The following is a 25,453-nucleotide window of genomic DNA, read 5'->3' as shown; positions in this document are numbered from 1 at the left end:
TGAGATTTCACCTGACACCCACCAGAATGTTTAAGATCAAAAACTCAAATGACAACACATGCTGGAGAGGTTGGGGAGAAAGGGGAACCCTCCTCCATCGCTGGTGGGAATGCAAACTTGTATAACCACTTCGGAAATCAATCTGGTGCTTTCTCAGACAATTAGGAATAGTGCTTTCTCAAGATCCAGTTATTCCACTCTTAGGCATATATCCAAAAGAGGCTCAAGTACACAACAAGGACATTTGCTCAACCATGTTTGTAGCAGCTTTATTTGTAATAGCCAGAACCTGGAAACAACCCAGATGTCCCTCTGGTTCTTACAATGTTTTTTTGTCTTCTCTTCTATATAGTTCCCTGAGCTCTGAGTCAGGGGAGATTGGATGAAGATATGCCATTTTGTATTCCCACCAGGAATGGCTAAGAGGGCTCTATATCCTTGCAAGCCCTTGACGTTTTTGATGTTTTAGGTTTTAGCCACTGTAAGATGTGTGTCATGATATCTCAATGTTTTGTTTGCAATTTGCTAGTGGCATAGAGTAGCACCATGTGTTCACAGGTCTGCTCATCACGAGAGAATCTTCTTTATTGAAGTATCTGCAAAGGACTTGGACCAATCTTTAATCCTTTTGTTATTATCTTAGTATATCTTAAGGTGTTTTCATATATTTCAGGTAATTGAATATCTGATGTACCTTTTCTCTCAGTCTTTGCATTCATTCTTCTGCCATATTTTATAGGACTAAATTGAAGTTTATCCTTTCATTTTTTTCCAGGGTCATGTTTTTGTTTATTTAAAAAGCTAAAAATGCACCCAATATCGTCTAGGTTTCCCCACTGTCTTACAGGAATTTATAGTTTGTACATTTAGGTTTGAGAACCATTTTGAGCTACTTTTTTGAAGGGCATAAAATCTGGTTCAGGAATTATTTTCTTACATGTTTCTATTTAATTGTCTGTATTTCTTTATTTTAAAAGGCACCTGAGCCAGGTTTTCTAGTAACTTGTGTTGAAAGTGTGTTTGTCTTGCTTGGTGATTATTTCTGATTTTAAATTGAAAATAAAAGTTTTTTTTTTCACACAATATATTCTATTCATGCTTACCCTCCCAGATATTCCCTACCTCCACACCCTTCCAACTCCACATCTTGTGTCTCTCTCTCTTATGAAAGCTAAACAGGCAAATCAAAAGACAAACAAACAAGGATAAACAAAATGAACAAACTAATAAGTAAAAAAATAAAAGGAAGAACATGGGAAACACACACACACAAATATATCTTAAAATTTGTTTTCTGTTGGCTGTCTAATGTTGGACATGGACACGGAGCCGGTTAAGAGTGGTCTATATACCCAGTGACACATCCATGGAGAAACTTATTTCTCCCTTGTGAGTTGTTGTCAATGGAGATAGCTTCTGGTTGGGAATGGAAACTCATACCATACTTCTCCATCTCAGCAATGGGACCTTGTTTGCTTTGGACTTGTGCATGCTGCTTTAGTCTTTATGAATTCATGTGTGCCTCAGTCCTGTTGTGTCTGGAAGACACTGTTTTCTTGATATCATTTCTTGCCTATGGCTGTTAACTTTTTTTCCCCTCTCCCCACCTACAGTTTCCTGAGCCCTGAAAGATTGCATTTGATGGAGAATTCCCTTTAGCGACCAAGTGTTTCAAATTCTACTATCTTCATGCTGTCTAGTTGTGAGTCTTTGTAGTAATTTCCATCTACTGCAGGAGGAGGGTGCTCCAATGAGGCCTGAGCAAGACATTGATCTATGGGCATAGCTAAATGCTAGTGAAATATTTTGTTATTATATTTCTTAGGTAGAACAATAATATTGACATTTCTCCTAGGCATCGAGCAGTGTTGGGCATGAATTCCATCTCATGGAGTGGGTCTTAAATAAAGTCAGATAGTGATTGGTTAGTCCTATCCACAATCTTGTGTCACTATTGCACCAGCCTAACAAAAGGGTTAAAGGTCAGTTTATACTTTGCAGGCAACTCACCCTTGGAGATCAAAGGGCTTGTGATTGTCTTTCTTCTCTAGTACTCTCTAGCTTGCAGAATACCTTCTAGTATTCTAATCATGAACAGTAGCCAATTGGGGTAAAGGCTCTAGTTAGGCACTAGCTCAACTTCTTCATGCTGAATGAGATATGTAGGTGTCTTCTTCAGCAATAGGACCTTACTATCAGCTTGTGGAGAGCAATCAATACATTGAAAATAGCTTGAGTTCTTTGGGTGTGTCCACGGGCCCCTGGAGCAACAACTTGGTTAGAACAACCCAAGATTGTTTTTGGTAATTTTTATAGCTATTAAAAAACAAAAAACAAACTAATCATAACACTTGTGAGAAGAAGAAATTTAGTTCTTAATTTTCAATTCTGTGAATGTTTTTTTTTTCCTTTTCCTTTTTTTCTGTTGTTTTGTGATGTTCAGTAGGATGATAAAAAGGAGTGTGCAATGGGAAATTCTTAACTGACTTTTATTAATTCCCCTTCCATCAAAAAAAGTAGTCCAGATATTTATAGTCATGTTGAGAGTGCAAGTTAATGAAACTCTGAGATTAGTTGGGCCTTCAGTAGGAAGAGAAATTTCCTGAGGGAAAAGAAATCTAAGATGAACAGATTTGGATAGGGTGATTATAACAGACACCATATTACAGGCTATGGGAGCACATGAGCAAAAATATCTACAATTGGGAAAATAAGCATAGAGAATAGGAAAGAGAGAAGTGTAACTAAAGAAGTCTGCTTAGTTTAGAGTCCCAGGAACGAGGTAAATATGGGAGTCTGATTAGAAAAGGCCAGAAATCTGTGAGGTTGACTAATGGGTTAATTATGTGTTTATATCTTCTGTATTGGAGGGAAACTGGGAGAAAGTAAATGCTAAGTAGCTTGGTGAAATGTCTTTAGAAATTGAATACCTCTAAGTACACTAAGTGTGGACAACACTTAGGCTTCCTGATCAGACTGGAAATCGGTAGTTAGGATAGTAGCCTAACTTCACACGGATGAAGCCTGGTTATCTTGCAGTTCCATGGATACCTTTCAAGGTCACTTTAAAAACTGGTTTCAAGTCTTCACTTTCCTTTGGCACTTTCTGAGAACTGAACTGGAAGTTTTTTGTGAGGATTCTCAGTTCCTACCTCACCTTTCACTCTGACTGGTTTCCCTTCCTCACTGTTCCTCCCCTGGACTCACTCTTCCTTCCCCCAGAGGACAGCTTTCTGTGTCACTACTCAGGCTCCGTCAGTATGGCTTTTGATGTAGGGTCACTCACTCATATGTTTTCCAATAGATCAAGCTGGATGACCAGTGAGCTTCAGTGACCTACCCTACGCCCACTTCTGAGACTGGGATATAAATGTACCACCACAATAGATAGGTTTTTCACTGGATACTGAACTGCAGGTCCTTATGCTTAGCAACAGTTTACAGACTGTCTTATTTTCCATCTCCTTCCCTCTTCCCCCATTTTAATCCATAGTCTCATTCTGGTGCTCTGGAGTGGACAATCCTGCATGTAAAACTGGAGGACTGAAACACGTTGGTGTTAAGAAAGGAAATGCCTTTTTTTTAAGAGTTGTGATATACCACAATTTGTACATCCATTCCTCCACTGAGGGGCATCTGGGATGTTTCCAGCTCCTGGCTATTATAAGTAAGGCTGCTACAAACATGGTTTAGCAAATGTCCTTCTTGTGTACCTAGGGTATATGCCTAGGAGTGGTATAGCTGGATCTTGAGGAAGTGCTATTCCTATTTCTCTGAGAAAGCACCAGATTGACTTCCAGAGTGGATGTACAAATTTACATTCCCACCAGCAGTGGAGGAGTGTTTCCCTTTCTCCACAACCTCTCCAGCATGTGTTGTCTCTTGAGTTTTTGATCTTAGCCATTCTGAAGGGTATATCTACACAATGGAATATTACTCAGCAATAAAAAACAAGGAAATCATGAAATTTGCAGGTAAATGGTGCGATCTGGAAAAGATTATTCTGAGTAAGCTATCCCAGAAGCAGAAAGATGCACACAGCATATACTTTCTCATATAGACATATAATATAGGATAAACCTACTAAAATCTGTACACCTAAAGAAACTAATCAAGAGGGAGGACTCTTGCTAAAATGCTCAATTCCTATCCAGAAAGGCAAACAGGATGGACATCAGAAGAAGTTGAAAAGAGGGAACAAGTCAGGAGCCTGACACAGGGGACCTCTGAAAGGCTCTGCCCTGCAGACTATCAATGCAGATGCTGAGACTCATGGGCAAACTTTGGGCAGAGTACAGGGAATCTTATGAAAGAAGTGGGAAACAGTAAGATCTGGAGAGGACAGGAACTCCACAAGGAGAGTAACAGAACCAAAAAATCTGAGCACAAGGGTCTTTCCTGAGACTGATACTCCAACCAAGGACTATGCATGGAGATAACCTAAGACCCCTGCACAGATGTAGCTCATGGCATTTCAGTATTCAAGTGGGTTCCATTGTAATAGAAACAGGGACTGTCTCTGACATGAACTGATTGGCCTGCTCTTTAATTACCTCCTCCTGAGGGGGAAGCAACATTACCAGGCCACAGAAGAAGACAATGCAGCCACTCCTGATGAGACCTAATTGACTAGGATCAGAAGGAAGGAAAAGAAGACCTCCCCTGACAGTGGACTTGGGGAGGGGCATGCATGCAGAGTGGGGAGGAAGGGAGGGATTGGGACTGGAGGAGAGAGGGAATCACAGGAGGGATACAAAGTGAATAAAATGTAATTAATAAAGAATAAAAAAAAGAGTTGTGATAAACTCTTTTCTAAATGTGTGGTTTTCAATGCAGTTTTTTATTTCTAATGTAGTATGAAAAACAGCCTTGTCAGGTTAGTACTTGATTACTTACTTTTATGTTAGATAAAACTTAATTTGACATAAAATTTAAATATAGTTTAAATAGTCAAGTAACATAGCTACAAGGTGAGATTTTTTTTTGTCAACTGATTATTTATTCAAACAAAGTTGCTGCATGCTTCACTATTAAAAAAAGAGAGTGAACAGAGGTGTTTCAAGAGCTACTTAATATGTGTTTACAGGAACACATGCTAATTTCAATTTTGTCTCTCTCAGTAATATATTTTATATTTGTATTTACTAATATTCTTTCAAAATATCAAATATATTTATGATGTTTTGGTTGACTGTATAATAATCTAAAATATTAATTAACCTAACATATTTAGAGCTATGTAATTCTGGAGGACAGACATATACACATGATTTGCCAACAAAAGGCTTCATGCATGAAAATACATTGGGATAAAACTCTATAGGGAAGCAGGATAGGAACATGAACTCAAGGAGAAAAAGCATTATGTAAATATCAGATTGTGTGTTTTAAAAAGGATAATAGAGGATACAAAATTACATTGGTAATCTTCCCTTGAATGCATTTAAGTGGGCTAATAATATATATATATATATTTTTAAATTGTAAAATAGGAACTTTTGTTTTTTTAATTAATTTTATTTTTTTATTAATTATAGTTTATTTACTTTGTATCCCTGCTTTATTCCCTCCCTCATTCCCTCCTAATCCCACCCTCCCTCTCTCATCTCCTCCCTGCCCCTCTCTAAGTCCACTGATAGGGGAGGTCCTCTTCCCCTTCCATCTGACCCTACTTTATCAAGTCTCACCAGGACTGGCTACAATGTCCTCTTCTATGGCCTAGCTAGATTGTTCCTCCTTCGGTGGTGGGGAGGTCAAAGAGCCAGCCACTGAGTTCATGTCAGAGACAGTCCCTGTTCTCCTTACTAGGGTATCCACTTGGATGCTGAGCTGCCATGGGCTATGTCCCAGCAGGGGTTCTATGTTATATCCATATATGGTCCTTGGTTGGAGAATCAGTCTCAGAAAAATATATCTGTGCCCAGATATATTTGCTCCCTGTGGAGCTTCTGTCCTGTCCAGGTCTTACTAATGCCCCCTTTTTTGTGTGTGATTCCCTGCACTCTGCCCAAGGTTTGGTTATGAGTCTCAGCATCTGCTTTGATACACAGCTAGGTCGAGTCTTTCAAACGTCCTTTATGGTAGGCTCCTGTCCTGTTTCTTGTTTTCTCCTACTTCTAATGTCCATCCCATTTGTCTTTCTGAGTGAGGATTGATCATCTTACCTTGGGATACAAGGCACATACTTAAACATAGGAAGGCAATATACTCAAGTAATATTTTTTAAAACTAACCAACTTTTGCAATGTGCCATAAACTGTGTCCTTTGCGACTAAAGATATACTGAAAAATTTTAGATAACAGCTTAAAATTTGTGAGGTACCATGTCCGCTTTAAAACAATTTTGGGAGTATGTAAGAAATACTACATTTGGAGGGGCTTATCTTAAAATGGATTTACACATCATGTGCTTTATTAATTTTGACTTAAATTACATGCTTTCAATGGTTAAGGATGATAACATTCTAGAAAAGCACCCCTGATCACTCTCCCCCCACCCCCCATTGGGTTTCAAAATATCAGTTGTTGTGTGTAGCAATAGGGGCTGATGAATCTGGGGACACGAGTATCCTTCAGTGTCTTCTTGGGAATGACCAGAAGAATGAGGAACATATGCCAGGGTGATAAATGGGATCTTTGGCATGTGGTGATGACCATGACTAGTTGTGCCATTTTATTTATTGTCTGTATCTCATCCTGGCCTGTAATTCACCAGGTAACACAAGCTGGTCTTGAACTAATGATGATCCTTCTGTCTCGTTCTCAGCTTTCTGGGATTCCAAGACCGCAATATCTCATTTTGCTGTCATTGACTAATTCTGTTCTTAGGATTTGACCCTTTTATTATTATTATAATTATTCTCATCTTTATTAACTTGTTATTCACAAGTCTCTAGGTCCCACCTCTTCTTGTTCAGTTTCCTGCTTCTTTAGTTCTAGCATAATCCTCCCCACCCTAGAGTGCTCCATTATTTCTTGTAGTTTATGTCTAACTGCCCAAACATTTGCAAATACTCTCTTTATTAAAGCCCATTCAAAGAATGCTAATCAGAGTGTACCATCTGTTGCCTGCTGGGACCCTGACTGATGCAGACTGTAAATTTCCTGTGGATGTATGTGCCGAGCTCATCCTGTAAATGTTAGCTGCTTTTACTATTTCACTGTGATAATATTTTGAGATGTAAGCAATATTTTTTCTTCTGATATTGTCTGTTATCATTTCACTACTCCCAATTAGATCACAAAAGCTGCTGGTTCACTGCTTTATTGAAAGGTTTTTGTTACAACCAAAGCAGTAGAAAGATAAAGAACAAGTCTGGGGTGTGAACTGAATAGACTTAATAGGACTGAAGAGTTACAAAGACAGACCTATAATAAAACACAAAACCAAAAACCCAAACTTTGTTACATTAGGAAAGAAAAATTAAGGAAAAGAATTCATGGAGTTACCTCTGCTGAGTGGTTTAGACTTGACACTTGCCGTAACTAATCTCAACCTTCAAGAAACAAGTGTAAGCTAAGGGAAAGTGAGAAAACAGAGCCTCCATTCACGATCAGGGATGCATGTATAGTCAGGATTATGCTCATAAAATTTTCAGACCCTAGAACAAAAATCATCACTGGGCATTCTAAATAGAAACCCTGCCACACCCCACTCTTAGGTTTTACTGATACAGAAGTATTGGACCCAATGTTTCACTGGTCACAAGGGGCAAGGTTTCTCATTGCTGCCTGGTGAACAAATGGTTAAGAGCTAGGCAAAACATTAGCATTATAAACAGATGAAGGAATGCAATAAAAAATACCAGTGGAAAGGGCTGAGAAAGAAATTAGGGAAACAACACCCTTCACAATAGCCACAAATGACATAAAGTACCTTCATGTAATCCTAACCAAGCAAGTCAAAGACTTGAATGAAAAAAATTTCAAGTCTCTGAAGAAAGAATTAGAAGAAGATATCAGCAGATGGAAAGATCTCCCATGCTCATGGCTTGGCAGGATTAACATTGTAAAAATGGCCATCTTACCAAAATCAATCTACAGATTCAATGCAATTTAATTCCCATCTAATTACCAACACAATTCTTTACAGACTAGAAAGAAAAATTCTCAACTTCATATGGAATAACAAGAAACCCAGAATTGCTAAAACAATCCTCTACAATAAAAGATCTTCTGGAGGTATCTCCATCCCTGATCTTAAGCTGTACTATAGAACAACAGTTATAAAACCTGCATGGTACTGGCATAGAAACAGAATGGTGGATCAATGGAACCAAACAGAAGACCCAGAAATAAACCCACACACTTATGGACACCTGATCTTTGACAATGGAAAAACCATACAATGGAAAAAAGATAACATCTTCAATAAATGGTGCTGGTCCAACTGGATGTCCACATGTAGAAAAATGCAAATAGATCCATACTTATCAACCTGCACAAAACTAAAGTCCAAGTGGATCAAAGAACTCAACATAAAACTAGACACATTAAATTGGTTAGAAGAAAAAGTGGGGAAAACCCTAGAACTCATTGGTACAGGAGACAACTTCCTGAACAGAACACCAACAGCACAGGCTCTAAGAGCAACAATCAATACTTGCAACCTCATGAAACTGAAAAGCTTCTGTAAAGCAAAGGACACAATCATCGAAACAAAACGACTGCCTACAGATTGGAAAGAATCTTCACCAACCCTTTATCTGACAGAGGGCTAATATCCAGTATATATAAAGAACTAAGGAAGCTGAAAAGCAGCAAACCAAGTAATCCAATTAAGAAATGGGGAACAGTGCTAAACAGGGAACTCTCTGTAGAGGAATATCAAATGGCAGAGAAACACTTAAAGAAATGCTCAACCTCATTAGCCATCAGGGAAATGTAAATCAAAACGACCCTGAGATTTCACCTTACACCCATTAGAAGGGCCAATATGAAAAATTCAAGTGACAACACATACTGGAGAGGTTGTAGAGAAAGAGGAACCCTCCTCCATTGCTGGTGGGAATGCAAACTTGTACAACCACTCTGGAAAACAATCTGGAGCTTTCTCAGACAACTAGGAATAGCACTTCCTCAAGACTCAGCCATACCCCTCCTAGGCATATATCCAAAAGAGGCTCAAGTACACAATAAGGACATTTGCTCAACCATGTTTGTAGCAGCTTTATTTGTAATAGCCAGAAGCTGGAAACAACCCAGATGCCCCTCAACTGAAGAATGGATGCAGAAATTGTGGTACATCTACACAATGGAATATTACTCTGCAATGGAAAATAAGGAAATCATGACATTTGCAGGTAAATGGTGGGACCTGGATAGGATCATCCTGAGTGAGCTGTCCCAGAAGCAGAAAGACATATTTGGTATATACTCATTCATATAGACATATAACATAGGATAAACCTACTAAAATCTGTACATCTAAAGAAACTAATCAAGAGAGAGGACCCTGACTAAAATGCTCAATCCCCATCCCGATAGGCAAAGAGGATGGACATCAGAAGAAGAAGAAAACAGGAAACAACCTAGGAACCTGCCACAGAGGGCCTCTGAAAGCCTCTGCCCTGCAGACTATCAAAGCAGAAGCTGAGACTTATGGCCAACTGTTGGGCAGAGTACATGGAATCTTATGTAAGAAGTGGGAAACAGTAAGATTTGGAGAGGACAGGAACTCCATAAGGAGAGTAACAGAACCAGAAAATTTGAGCACAGGGGTCTTCCCAGAGACTCATACTTCAAACAAGTACCAGGCATGGAGATAACCTAGAACCCCTCACAAATATAGCCCATTGCAGTTTAGTGTTCCATTACTATAATGGGAAGAGGGACTGCCTCTGACATAATCTGAGTGGCCTGCTCTCTGATCACCTCCCCCTGACGGGCGGGGGGAGCCTTACCAGGCCACAGAAACGGACAATACAGCCAGTCCTGATGAGATCTGATAGACTAAGATCAGAAGGAAGGAGGGGAGGACCTCCCATATCAGTGGACTTGGGGAGGGGCATGCATGCAGAAAGGGGAAGGAGGGTGGGCTTGGGAGGGGAGGAGGGGGATGCTTATGGGGGGATACAAAATGAATAAAGTGTAATTAATAAAATAAAATAAAATTTAAAAAAAATCCAGTAGGCAGGAAAGCCCTTCTCTGTCCTCTGAACATCTCATTCCCTGCCCACAGCTCAGCCTCCATCCCTGGAGGTTTGTGAGTACCCAGGACACACAGGTGAGTCCTCTGCCTGCTGGTTCCCTGGGGCAAGCACAGCACCTCTGAGCCACATGCTACACCCTGCCTCCTACATGCCCCATCCACTGGATCACAACCCTACCAACATTCCCAGATGCCTAAGGTCATCATCAGAGACCCCAGCTTTATCTCCTAGACCATAGCCCTAACTGCATTCCCAGGCACTTGGGGTGATCAGAGACCACCGATATCTTTTTTTGTTTTCTTGGCAGGCAACTCACCCTGCATTGCCCAAGGCCTGCCAATACCAGAGACAACTGGATGGCTGAATAAGAACACAAACAATGAGAACCAGGGTAGTATGGCACCTAGAATTCAGCTATCATACTACAGCAAGCCGAGGCCATTTTAACACACCGGAAACACAAAAAATTGACCTTAAATCCAATCTTATGAAGATGATAAAGGCTTTTAAAACTAAATTAATAAATTCCTTAAAGAAATACATGAAAATACACAGGTAGAGTCTTTTAAAGAGAAAAATAAACAAATCCCTTAAAGAAATACAGGAAAACAACTAAACAGGTGAAAAAAATAAATAAAACCATCCAAGACGAGAAAATGGAAGTAGAAGCAATAAAGAAAACACAATCTGAGGGAATGACAAAGATGGAAAGAGAATCTCATGGTAGAATATTTGATAGGAAAAGTTGATATATCAGTCAAAGATAATTTTAAATCTAAAAATATTCCTGACAAAAACATCTAGGAAATCTGGGTTACCATGAAAAGAATGTAAGCTACAAATAATAGGAATAGAAGAAGATTCCCAGCTCCAAGCACCAGAAAGTATTTTCAACAAAATTCATAGAAAATTTCCACAATCTAAAGAAAAAAATGCCTATAAACATATAAGAAGCTCACAGAACACCATTTAGATTGGACCAGAAAAGAAAATCCTCTTGCCACATAATAATCAAAACACTAAATCTAGAGAACAAAGAAGGAATACTAAAAGTCACAAGGGAAAAAGGCCAAGTAACATACAAAGTCAGACTTATCAGAATTACACTCAGCATCTCAACAGAGACTGTAAATGCTAGAAGGGAGCCTCCAGCAGCCAGGTATCAGATTCCTCCAGCTCCCCTGAGGGCAGCATCTGGATTCCTGGGACAGTAGCCTAATCTCCAAACCATGGTTCTCTATTGTACCCCTGTGGAAACCAGGTAGACAATAAAATCATATGGATTCATTATCCAAGATGGCAGAGACCAGATGACTCTGAGCCCCAGGAGCACAGTGTCTGATATGCCTGTAAGCCACAGTTCAGCTGCCTTCTGAGGTGCCGGATCCTCCAAGATTGGCACTTGACGAGGATGACCCCCAGCAGCTTCCTCCTGAGAGGTACTTGTGATCACTCAGCTGCCACCTGAGATGCCCATGCCTGGCTCCTCAAAGCCCTTGCACCCATGCCCCTGCCATTCAAGACAACCATACCAATACCACTGCATTCAAGGTACCTGCACCTGTGCTCCTTGCTCTTCAAGCAACCTGTGCCCAAACCACCAGTGTGACTGCATCTGAAATGCCAGCACCCATTTGTGACTGAGATGTCAATTGAATTAATCAAAACAAAAAAGGCAGAGAGACAGTATCTAAATTAACAAAATCAGAAATGAAAATGGGGACACAACAACATATAGTATGGGTCTTCTTACAAAAAAAAACATACTCCACAAAACTGGAGAATTTAAACAAAATGGACAATTTTTTAGATATATTAAGATCAGGTAAACAATTTAAATAGTTGTATAACCTCTAAGAAAGTAGAAGCAGTCATTAAAAGTCTCCCCCCCCAAAAAAAAGGCCCTGGGCCAGACGGTTTGAGATCAGAATTCTACCAGATATTCAAAGAATAGCTTATACCAATAAACCACAAACTATTCTTCAAAATAGAAACAGAAGAAACATTGCCAAACTCATTCTATCAAGGCCAGTCACACTATACCTAAACCACACAAACACTCACAAAAGAAAGATAATTTCAGACCAATCTCCTCTATAAACATTGTCAAAAATAGTCAATAAAATATTCATGAACTGAATTTAAGAACTCATAGAAGACATCATCCAACATGATCAAGTAGGCTTCATCTCAGGTATGCAGGGATGCTTCAACATGCACAAATCCATCAATATAATCCCAGATCAGGGGTAGAAGGTACTTACCTAAACATAGCAAAGACAATATATAATAAGCTTATAGCTAACATCAAACTAAACTGAAAAAAACTTAAATGTAGGCTTTTTTTTCCCACCAAATCTACTTTTTTTAGGGTTCTTAAACATCTTCCTTTCCAACCAACCATCCTTAGATAAGAGATTACTAGGGAAAGAGGGTGTAGACCTCTTTTATCTACTTCCTTCTATTAGGCCAATGGGTCTTTAGGGGATTACCAAATTCAGCCATCAAGATGCCAGCAGTCCATTCTAAAGCCAACACCAAGCAGCAAGACAAATCAGCTCAGCAAGTCAGCAAAAGTCACAAGACTCAGTGGTTTTACCCCGAGAAGTTCTCTGGAAAGTTTTTCTTTGCAAAGTCAAGTAGGAAAGTAGGACAGTCAGCACAGTGATGCTGCTCCAAAATGTGATGGCTCATATTGTGGGTGTACCTCTATGTCTCTCACCTCCTCAGAGTCCACCCATGGATATTCTCAGGTAGCCAAAGTCACAACCCTGGCAGCAGAGAGCTCACAGCAAAACATCACATACCCTCTCACAAGCCAACCTCCAGCAAAACATCACATGCCCAACTTGCAACAAAACATCACATGACAAACTGAGTCCTCAAAGAAACCAGAAACTTGGTTGGCCCCTTTAAAAATGACAGAAAGTCTGAGAAATAAATTAGGAAAGCAACACCTTTTACAATACCCATAAATAAAATAATAATAGCAGAAGAGGAATAGCCATCTGAAGTAGATGGAGGGAGGAATCTGTGTGGGAGTGGGGGCAGGAATCTGGTGTGGGGAGAGCGTGGGAGGGGCCCAACAGGGAGAGAGAACTTAAATCAGTGGTGGAGCGTACCTAGGACAGGGGAGGCCCCATGGGAGCCTGTGGGGGTGACCCTAGTTGAGACTCCTAACAATAGGGATTAAGAAGCCTGAAATTACCACTTCCTGTAGCCAGGGGGACTTCCAGAAGAGGGAGGGAGAACATCAACCCACCCATAAAACCTTTGACCCAAAATGTGTCTCACCTACAAGAAGTGTAGGGATAAAGACGGAACAGAGATTGAGGAAGTGACAAACAGATGACTGGCCCAATTTGAGATCCACCCCATTGGAGAGAGTGAACCTATTAGAGTGTGACCCTATTAGAGATACTCTGCTATGCTTGTAACAGGAGCCTAGCTTAACTGTCTTCTGAGAGGCTTTGTCCAGCAGCTGATGGAAAGAGATGCAGAGACCCACAGCCAAGCAATAGGCTGAGCAAGGGGAGTTTTGAGGAAGAGTGGGAAGGATTGAGTGATCCAGAGGTGTCAAGGACACCACCAAAAAACCTACAGAGAAAACTAACCTGGGCTCATGGGGGCTCACGGAGACTGAGCCATCAACCAGAAAGCATGCATGGGTTGGATCTAAATTCCCTACACGTAGGTGACAGATGTGCAGCATGGGCATCGTGCGGATCCTCTATCAACAGGAGTCGGGTCTGTCGCTGACTCTGTTGTCTGTGTTTGGATCCCTTTCCCCTAGCTAGACTACCCTGTCTGGCCTCAGTGGGAGAAGGTGTGCTTAGCTAAGGTATGACTTGAGGTGCCAGGGAAGGTTGGTGCCACTTAGGGTCCTCTCCTTCTCTGAGAAGAAGAGGAGAGATTTGAATGAGGGGAGGGGCATGAGGGTGGGGCTGGGAGGAGAGGAGGGAGGGGGCTGGGATCTGGCTGTAAGGTGATTAGATAAAATTTGAAAAGAAAAAAAGAAAAAAATGTCAAATGGGCTTAACAACATTTGGTGCTATGGGAATGTCTCAGAATTGAGATTCAACCCGAAAAGAGGGTAAAAGGAGGGAATTTAATGACAGTAAATTTTGTTCCCCAGAGATGTGGAATTAAAATAAGAAAATTAATTATACCCATGATGATAAATATTACCATTTCATGTGTCATATGTGGAGACTCGAATAACACCTGTTGTTATTCTTAGAAGGAAGAGATATGGGCAGTTTTCCATAGAAAGAGCACAGAGAGAGGTTGGTTCACATCATACTTCCTGGCATCCGGTTCTTATAATCTTTTTACGCCCTCTTCCTTGATTTGCCTTGAGCCACAGTGCAGGAGCTGTCATGTAGATATTTCCACAGGGGCCGGGCCTTCTATGATCCCTTGATTCTGTGATGGTCTCCATTTGCTATAAAGAGAAACCTCACTGATGAGGGAGGCAGCTACGCTTATATGTGGGAAAAAGTGGAAGAATGTAGTGAGGAAGTATTTTGTTTTAGCAAAGCGGTGGTGGTAGATTCTTCTGTAAATTAAAAAAAAAAGAGGACAGGCAACTGCTATTGTGTGGTGTTGGATGGGGGAAAAGTAGGAGATGGAGATAAAGCTGCACTTGGCGGCATTAGAACCTATTGCAATAGAACCTGTTGCGAGGAGGCCATGGAGCTGTGTTACTGTGAACAGACTGATAATATCCCACAGGGTTGGATTGGGTCTGAAAAGAGTGGATTCACTCACTAATAAGTGTGTTGGTCAGTGAGCCTACCCCTTTTTGTTATCTTTCTTCCTTTTTACCATGTGGCCTTTTTTTCTTACACACATACATATACCTTGATGTCATCCATTGGGAGACTCTCTGAAGAACAAAACACGTTCTGATATCCTGCTTCTGAACCTCCTGAACTGATAGATTAATACACCTACCTCATTACTTATAAAGCATGCAATCTCTCAGATCTTTTGTTATAGCAACATAAAAATCATATGAGAGTCACAACATAGTAAGTGCAGGTGTCGGGCACTGTGTCCAAGAAAGTGTCTCAAACGTGTGTCAGCCTATCTTAACACGGAAGAATACATAGGCACTTCTACCCCAGATTCATAGTCTCATTAAGTCAACTAGAGAAAAGAGCATTCACATAGTTGGTATTATGATGAGGTTGATGCTTTAAAATAGCATTCTTGTGACATTCTAGAGGAAATTTGCAAAGATTCAGGACTAGCGGCAAAAGAACCAGTTTAGAAAAGTTTCCTGTAGACTAGCTGAGGAGTGAGAGGTCATGAAAGGTCATTAATGACACGAGTGACAAAGACCAGGCAGCAAATGGCAGCAAAAAAAAAAAAAAAAAAAAAAAAAAACGAAAACAAAGAACAAAAAAACCTGCTTGAATGAGTCCAAGATGCTGCTGATAAAGGTGACATCTTTGCTCACTACCTATGTTTCTGCATGCAGAGCACATTTTCATATGTTAATAATCACTATAAACTGTAAAAAAAATCCATTCCAGAGAGTTTTAAAAAGAAAGGAGTTGGTTCTCTAAGCTTCAGAAGATAGATAAACTCCCAGCTGAAACAGTAAGAAGACAGGCAGGAACAGTGATGGAAGAGGTAATCTCATACACATGATTCATTTTCTAGCATGTTTAGAGTATCTTTATTCAATAATTCTTCTTTTAATTTTATTTTTCTCATTAGTTACAGTTTGTTAATTCTGTATCCCAGCTGTATCCCTCATTCTCTCCCCAATCCCACCCTCCCTCCCTCATCTCCTCCCTTCCCCATTCCAAGTACACTGATAGGGGAGGACCTCCTCCCCTTTCATATGACTCTGTTTTGTCAGGTCAATAATTCTTTTAACTGAATATGTGTGTTGATTTAAATTTCATTAAACACTTAAATTATAGATTGTGATGTGATTTGTCTAAAGAACCTTTTCCATGCATAAGAAATTGTCTTATCTGCTATCTATATATATACATATATATCTGTTTATTTTTATCTACATCATCTATCTGTAGCATCTATCATATATCTATTATTCTTTCATCTCTCATATATCTATATACCTATCTCTCTATCATCTGTCTATCTATCTATCTATCTATCTATCTATCTATCTATCTATCTATCTATCTTCCTATGATGTAACTATCGGTCTGTCTATCTTTCTCTCTATCATCTCTCTCTCTCTCTCTCTCTCACCTATCTCCCTATCATCTAACTGTCTATCTATCTCAGCATCTCCTTCGATGCCCTGATAGATAGAGTCTTTCAGGGGCCCCCTGTGGAAAGCTCCTCTCCTGTTCCTTGTCTTCTTCCACTTTTGATGTTTTTCCTGTTTGTCCTTCTGAATGAGGATTAAGCCTCTTCCCTACGGTCCTCTTTGTTGTTTAGCTTCTTTAGACCTATAGATTTTAGTATGTTCACCCCATTTTATATGTCTAATATTCACTTATAAATGAGTTTATACCATGTGTGTGTTACTGCTTCTGGGTCACTTCTTTCAGATTACTTCTTTTCTAGTTCCATCCATTTGCCTTCAGATTTCATGATTTCCTTGTTTTTAAGTGCTAGGTAGTATTCCATTGTGTAAGGTATCACAATTTCTCTATCCATTCCTTGGTTGTGGGATGACTACATGTAGAAAAATTTCAAATAGATCCATATTTTCACCCTGTAAGAAACTAAAGTCCAAGTGGATCAATGACCTCAATATAAAACCAGACACACTAATATGTTGGAAGAAAAACTGGGGAAGAGCCTTGAACTCATTGGTACAGGAGACAACTTCCTGAACAGAACACCAACAGCTCAGGCTCAAAGATCTACAATTAATAAATGGGACCTTATGAAACTGAAAATCTTCTATAAAGCAAAGTCCACTCCTAACAGAAAAAAATGACAGCCTACAGACTGGCCAAAGATATTCACCAGTTCTACAACCAAAGAAGCCTAATATACAGAATACATAATGAACACAAAAAATTAGACACTAGCAAACCAACTAATCCAATTAAAAATCTGGTACAGAACTAAACAGAGAATTCTCACTAGAGGAATATCAAATGGCAGAAAAACACATAAATGCTCAACATCCTTCGTCATCAGTGAGAGGCAAATGACCCTGAGATTTCACCCACCAGAATGGCTAAGATCAAAAACTCAAGTGACAACACATGCTGCAGAGGATGTAGAGAAAGGGGAACCCTCCTCCACTGCTGGTGGGAATTTAAGCTTGTACAACTACTTTGGAAATCAATTTGGCAGTTTCTCAGAAAATTAGGAATAGTGCTACCTCAAGAGCCAGCTATACTACTCCTAGGGATATATCATAAAGATGTTCAAGCGTACAACATGGGCATTTGCTCAACCATGTTCATGGCAGCTTTATTTGTAATAGCCATAATCTGGAAATCCTGATTAATTTCAAAGAGAAATTCTATTCCTTTATCTCCCTTGTCTCTTTGTCAGAAAACTGCAGCATACATGCACAAGCTGAGTCTGGGTCAGATGTGTCACAGGGATGCAACTAAAGAATTATTTTCTGGTTCTGCACTGCTTCTTGGTTTTGAAAATTAGTCTGTGATAGAATCAAGCATAAGTAGTCATGCCCATTACCCCTCCCCAAATCAGAGGATATGATGCATCTGACAATACAGGAGAAAGAAGATCTAGAAGACAGAAAGCAGTGGATCAGACAGGAGGTGTTCATGGCTGGTTTGATTGCCCTCTGACAGTTAAGCTAGGGGATTAAGCCCTTGAATTTATTCTAAACTTTATGCTCTGTAATACAAAGAATGATGTGTTTCTTCTTTATTTAGGTTTCTGAAAGAATAACAATAGTTGGAAATTTCAGAAATTGAAAACACCCTGTTGCCTTCAAATGAGCATTCCCAAAGGAACAGAGGCTGAGAACTGTTAGGTGTTTTGCAGATTCCAGCCTTCATTTTGTCTTAAGCTACAAATTCTATAACCCAACCAAACAGTTCTAGCCTCTATTTTTGAGTTTGACTCTCATCTGGAAATCATTTGTTATGAATTGAATAAAGAAACCCATTTCAAACAAAGTTTAGGTGAAATACGTGACTTCAGGTCTAGCTTGCAAACGTTTGTTGGAACATGAACAATAGGATGCTGAATTGTGCTTTTTTTTTAAGAAAATGGGTTGAGGGATAATATTTTGGCTTGTCTGATTGATGCCAAATGTCATTTTGTGGATGTGACATAAAGAAGCTAGCTATTTGTATTTTCGATGGCTTTTTCATATGATTCTTTTGCAATATTATTTTTGTGTCAGGGAATGCTGGATGTGAACTATTGGGATACAGTGTTCAATTTCTTGTTTTCCCCTGAGGAGTGTCTGAAAGAGAGTCGGCAAAAGTCCATTTCAGGAGACAGAGAGACAGAGTGTGTAGGAAAGTGGGCTAATGTCTTAACCAAGAAGTCCAAAGGCTAACCTTTTTAAAACCATCAACTGATGCTTTCTGTCAGCTTCTTTTCTCATAGATAAGACTAACCTTTATGTAAATAAAAACATATATGTACCCACGTGACATTAACCTTGTGAGGAGATTCATTCTGAGTCCAGCGCAGTTCAAAGGATGGGAGCAAACAGCTACTTTCAGAATCCATCTCTTTGGTGGAAAATCCTGCAAAGCCCAAGAACAGTTATTAAGGTGTCTGCACAGAATCACTGTAATTGCTTAATTATGTTGGAAATTTTAAACTTACACAGACAAGATTTCTTTTGTAATTAAAAGAATAACTTTTAAATCACTTATATAGGTTTAAATTCAATAAGAAAAATTGTGAAGTGCCTGCCCTTGCTGAGAGAATGACAACTGAAAAATTATTTATATACTTTCATCTCTTTGGTGTCACTATGTTAAAATATCCATGCAAAGTCTCTACTTTGCCTACTACTGATTCTGGCTGGTTTATGTCCATCTGTCTGGCAATAAAAGTACTATTTACCAATTTTCCTCAAGATCAACCTCCTAATAAACATTAGGAAGATGCTGGTTACATTTTATTCATATTGCTAACAAAGAACTCAGCATATTCCCCTCTGGATACTAGCCATATGACTTGAGAGAAATCAATACAAGTGGGCTTGAATGATCAGGGCACAGTATTATTATTAGAACACTAGAAAGAGTGGTGCTTCTTCTTGGCAAATGAGACAATGAATCTTTTCTGAAATGACAGTTAGAAACTGTTACAAAGCAAAGAAACTGCTAAATTTCCATTGAAAATAATTTGGTTATGGTAACTGTGTCATTTCTTTTTTTCTTTCTGTCTTTCTTTCTATATTTCTTTCTTTTAAGGAGGAGCAGGATCTTGAGTACCCCAGGTTGATCTTGCACTAGTTACACAGCTGAAGGTAACCTTGAATTTTTTATCTTTCTTGTTCTACCTCCCAAGTGCTGTAATTAGGTTGTGTACTAATATAGTCAGCATAGTGAGATTTTTTATGAATTACTTATTTTTCATATTTTTGTGTATATGAGTGTTTTGCCTGCATTTGTGTATGTGCATATGTACATGCTCAGTATCTATGGAGGTAGGAGAACTGGAACTTGAGTTATGGGTGGCTTTAAGCCACCAAGTGAGTGTTGGGAACCAAATCCAGGCACTATGCAAGAGTAACAAGTGCTAACTACTGAGACATCTTGTAGCCTCTGTAGAGTTTATGTGTAGGAAAAAGTTAAGTAAAAATTATTGAGATGAAATTGATGTCAAAAACTGAAATAAACATACAATTAGGGGTGAAGTCAGAATATGATAACAATGAAGGATTGATTTGAAATATCCTCAGTGTGACAAGTATATATTTGGTATGAACTATGATGACTATATAGTTGACTTTGATGTTGAGTTGGTCTTTGATGGCAAATAAGACACACATAAACAAGTGGTAGGGAGAAGAGAAGAGAAGAGAAGAGAAGAGAAGAGAAGAGAAGAGAAGAGAAGAGAAGGGAGGAGAGGGGAGGGGAGGGGAGGGGAGGGGAGGGGAGGGGAGGGGAGGGGAGGGGAGAGGAGAGGAGAGGAGAGGAGAGGAGAGGAGAGGAGAGGAGAGGAGAGGAGAGGAAAGGAGAAGAGAGGAGAAGAGAGGAGAAGAGAGGAGAAGAGAAGAGAACAGAGGAGAGGAGAGAGAACGGTAGGGATGGAGGAGGAAGAGAAAATTAGAGAGAATATCACTCTTTGGTCTCTTTGTTGTTTCTATTTTTCCATTTCTTGAATCAGTTAAGAGTTAATATTCCTTTCACTAACTCTGTTGTCATGGCCTGAAAGGCTCATGGTATTCGCCTGCCTGAAACTATTGATGCATAATACATTATATGGAATAATCTTTGTCCTGTCCTTTGAGCCCTGAGTTTCATTATCACTGCAGTGCTTTGATAGCTAGGTTTCAGGGTATCTGAAAGCTGCACACACTGGGCCTGCTGTATACCTCTACACTTAACAAAGGTAGCAAAGCTCCCAGTGACTAGCAACAAAGGTATGCTGCCATAAATCTAAATTATAATTACTTATTTAAAAGTATGAATATTTTTAAATTAGCCAAACTATGATATGTATTTATAGGGCACAAATAAAAAAATTGGGTTATATACTCTAATCACAAGTGTTTGAGGTTTTCTTTTGTCATTGTTGTTGCTGTTTTTGTTTTGTTCTGTTTTGATTTTTGTCTTTGAGTCTTAGGTAGCCTGGGTTGGCTTGGACCTCACCATATACTGAAGGATGACATTAAGTTTTTGATCTTTCTGCCTTCACTTCCTGAATGCTGGAATTCGGTTTTCACAGCACCACATTTGGGCTATGCAGTGCTGATGATTGGAGCCAGAGATTCAGCAATGCTCACCATGTTGGCTATTCTTAGTTGTGAACTTTGCTTCCTCTGAAATTAACTAAAATTCAAGAGGCTGGGTACCCTGTAAGGTATTGTTCTTGTTCGAAGCATTTGAAGCAAGTGAATCTATCTTAAACCTAAGCCACACCTTTTGGTGGCACCTTATAGAAAGGAAGTACTTGGTATTTGCCTGATTTCTTCCTCTCTCACACACACAAGTTCGTTCTTTCACTGTTTTAGAGGCTAACATTTTGAAATTCCAGTGCATTGTAAAGATCAGCTAAGATGTCCCCATCCATGGACTGGATTCTTGGACTTTTGGTTGTTAGACAGCCATTCTTGGAGGAGCAGGATCACAGCATATAAACCACTCTAAAAAATACCATTTATATATGTAGAGTCATTTTATTAGTTTTGTTCCTCTAGAGAGATCTGAGTAATACACTGAGCAAACACTCTACAAACTGAGCTGTATTCCTGGGCCCTGTGTTTTTCCAAGAGTAATGCTACCAGTCATCCTTGATGGATGGATGAGTTGTCTGTACTAACTTTTAGGTCTACTTCTGCCCAAAAGATTAGCTAAGAAATGCTGTTCAATAATGAAATACTAAGATTTTGGAAAAGGCACTATTAAAATGGATGAAATTTTATAAAAATAATGTATAAAACCCCAAATTGCCATAAATCAGAATAATCCAAAACTAGGAATTCAAAAATCAGTAAATTAAGAATAAAATAATTTAGATGAGCAAAAATCAGTTCATTAACGTTGTATGGTATTTTTATGATTGAGACGCACAAGCTTTTTATGACACTTCATGATTTCATTAGACATGCGTTTTAGGTCAATTGTGTTTATGGTACCTATGTTCATTGACCTACTTTTTGTGTTCTAAAAACTTGCTGAATGCACTTTCTAGTTTGTTTGCTTGTCTGTGGCTCAAGGTAAGGAAGAAAGTAAAAGAAATGTTCCCCGGAGAACAAAAATCCTGTCTTTGATCCATGGTAAACTCACTCTTTGTACTTTATCCAACTGCTGAAAAGACAAATTCAGTAGAAATCAGACCACAATTTGCAGCATCTGTAACTCACCTTCTAGGAAGTAAATGGCTATGTAAAACTACTATATAAAAAATTTAAATCACTTATGAATAAATCTTTTTATTAATTTCTTGTTTTTTTTTTCTGTCTTGTGTCTTCACAATTACAGATGGCTTTATTGAAAGTACCTGGGATGTTTGAGGTAGAAGTCATGAAATTAAAAAAAGAAATGGCTTCTGGGTTCAGTAGTCAATCAGAATAAGTAAGTGTCCTGGGTACTTTTATATCTACTGGTTGCAAGCTAGTGTCTTCAAAGAGGAGGGAGTTTCCATTGAGAAAATGCCTCTGTAAGATTAGAATGCAGGCAAACTTCTTACTAACTAAGAACATTTTTTTAGTTAGTGATGGATGTGGGAGGGTTTAGGCCATTGTGGCTGGGGCTATCCATAGGCTGGTGGACCTAGGTTCTATAAGAAAACAGGCTGAGCATACCATGTGCTTCAAGCCAGTAAGCAGCATTGTTCCCTGGCCTCTGCCTATTTGAGTTCTCACTTGACTTCCATCAATGATGACGAGTGATATGGAAAAGTAAGCAAATAAATCCTTTCCTCTGCAATTTTTTTTTGTCATGGTATTTTATCACAGCAATCATAACTAACGAAGACAGAATTTGGTAGAAGGGATAAGAAATTGCTGTGAAAGACCTGACCATCCTGTATTTGGGAAGGTTGTGATAAGAATGATGAAAGAAGCACAGACAACAGAACCTGACTTGTAAAGTCTCAGGGGGAATACAAAAGAAAAAGACTACCAAGTCTTTTACATGACCAATCTGTGATGTTTGGTAAGCTGGAGCTGAAAAGATCAGACATGGTTAACAAGAGACCAGAGCTACTTAAGTAAGCTGTGCTGGGACATTGGATGCTGGGGATGAAGAATGAGCTGTGATTAAGAAGACGGAAGGGGAGGAGGTCCTCCCTTGTCAGTAGACTAGGGGACAGGCATAAGGGGTGAAAAGGGATGGAGAGTGGGATTTGGGGGAGATGAGGAAAGGGCCACAGCTGGGATACAAATTAAATAACTTGTAATAAATGATAATAATAATAATAATAATAAAAAGAAAAAAGAACAAAGCTGCTATGAACGACAACAACAACAAAACAAACAAACAAACAAAAATACAAACAAAAAAAGGAAGAGACTAGCATCATTGAGGTGAAGTCTTTTGGGAAATGTTGCCTCATGGGATGGGCAGAATACAGAAGTTGTGTTCCAGAAGAGGCCAAGGTTTGTACTTCCTGTTAGCTGCCAAAAAACTTGGTAGTATAATTGTCAGGCAGGTGGCACTGGTTTGGAAGGCATGAAGGGATCATGGAGAGAAGCTGAGGCTTGGCACCATGCAGCAGAAGTAGAGACCCTAAAGAGAGCCCAGAAGAGGCTCCTGGTGAAAGTACATCCTAGTTGCATCAGGGAAGTCAAACACTTTAGCAGTAGAAGTACTGAGAGATGACCACCAAGAAAAGTGGCAACAGTGGACTGGAGCCAGCTGGAACCTGAAAGACAAGTAGTCTATGTCTACAGAATCAACCCAACTCTCCCTTCTGAAGTCCAAAAGACTGTGTGTGAATTCCAGACAATGAATATTGAGCTGTTCAACACTGTTGAAGTTTGCATTGGCTTTGTTTAAACTGTGACTGTGGCCTCTTGAAATAAGAAAGCTTTTAGCTTATTTTGTATTTTGTAGGAGCCCACAGTTGAGAGACTTACAGATGTAACTAGAAAAGACTTTGGATTTTGAAAAAGTGACTGGATTTAAAGAGTTTGAGTTTAAAAGAATGTATGACATCGTAAACTTCTAAAGTATTAATGTGTGATCTTGGAGATGAACAAGAAAGAAAAATTGTGGCTTAATATTCAAGTGTTTGTGTGTCAGGCTGACAAGGCATCAGCTTTCCTGGCTAGTTTTATGTCAACTTAATGCAAGATACTGTCATCAAAGAGGAGGGAGCCTCGACTGAGAATATGACTCTATAAGATTGGGATGTATGCAAGTCAGTGGGAAATTTTCTTTTTTTAAAAAATTTTGTATTTTTAAAAATTGACTACAGTTTATTCACTTGGTATCCCAGCTGTAGCCCCCTCCCTCATCCCTTCCCAATCCCACCCTCCCTCCTTCTTTTTCTCCTATGCCTCTTCCCCAGTCCACTGATAGGGGAGGGCCTCCTTCCCTTCCATCTTACCATCAGGTCTCATCAGGACTGGCTGCATTGTCTTCCTATGTGGCCTGGTAAGGCTGCTCTCCCTTCACGGGGAGGTGATCAAAGATCCAGCCACTGAGTTCAATTCAGAGACAGTCCTTGTTCCCATTACTACAGAACTCACATGGATACTGAGCTGCCATGGGCTTACATCTGAGCAGGGGTTCTAGTTTATATCCACGAATGGTCTTTATTTGGAGTATCAGTCTTAGAAAAGACCCCTTTGCTTGGACTTTTTGGTTCTGTTGCTCTCCTTGTGGAACTCTTGTCCCTTCCAGGTCTTATTCTATGACCATTCTTTCCTAAGATTCCCTGTACTCTGTCCAAAGTTTGGTTATGAGTCTCAGCCTCTGCTTTGATACCATGCTGGGTAGGGTCTTTCAGAGTCCCTCTGTGGTAGGCTCCTGTCCTGTTTCCTGTTTTCACCGTCTTCCAATGTCATTCCCCTTTGTCTTTCTGAGTGAGGATTCATCATCTTACCCAGGGTCCTCCTTCTTTCTTAGATTCTTCAGATGTACAGATTTTAGTATGTTTATCCTGTATGTTTAATATCCACTTAAAAGTGAGTATATACCATGTGTGTCTTTCTGATTCTGGGATACCTCACTCAGGATGATCTTTTCTAATTCCCACCATTTGCCTGCATATTTCATGATTTCCTTGTTTTTAATTGCTGATTAGTATTCCATTGTATGAATGTACCACAATTCTGTATCCATTCCTCAGTTGAGGGTCATCTGGGATGTTTCCAGGACCTGGTTATTACGAATAAAGCTGCTACGAACATATTGAACAATTGCCCTTGCTGAGTACTTGAGTATATTTTGGATATATGACTAGGAATGGTATAGCTGGATCTTGAGGAAACAATATTCCTAATTGTCTGAGAAAGCACCAGATTGATTTTCAAATTGGCTGTACAAGTTTACATTCCTACCAGCAATGGAGGAGGGTTCCCCTTTCTCCACAACCTCTCCAGCATGTGTTGTCACTTAAGTTTTTGATCTTAGCCATTCTGATGTGTGTGAGGTGAAATTTCAGGGTTGTTTTGATTTGCATCTCCCTGATGGCTAAGGATGTTGAATATTTCTTTAAGTGTTTCTCTGCCATTTTTGTAT

General features: G+C 39.5%; 1 pseudogene; it reads right to left on the bottom strand.

Annotated features, from left to right (window-relative positions):
• LOC110566522 (ribonuclease H2 subunit B-like) overlaps positions 1–1,146 on the bottom strand; it is a 128,059-nt pseudogene extending 126,913 nt beyond the window's left edge.
• Positions 1,147–25,453: the final 24,307 nt, after the last annotated feature.

This window comes from Meriones unguiculatus, chromosome 2 (assembly GCF_030254825.1).
Source record: "Meriones unguiculatus strain TT.TT164.6M chromosome 2, Bangor_MerUng_6.1, whole genome shotgun sequence".
Lineage (NCBI taxonomy): Eukaryota > Metazoa > Chordata > Mammalia > Rodentia > Muridae > Meriones > Meriones unguiculatus.
Note: the sequence above shows the minus strand (reverse complement) of the source record. Positions and strands in the feature narration are given on the sequence as shown.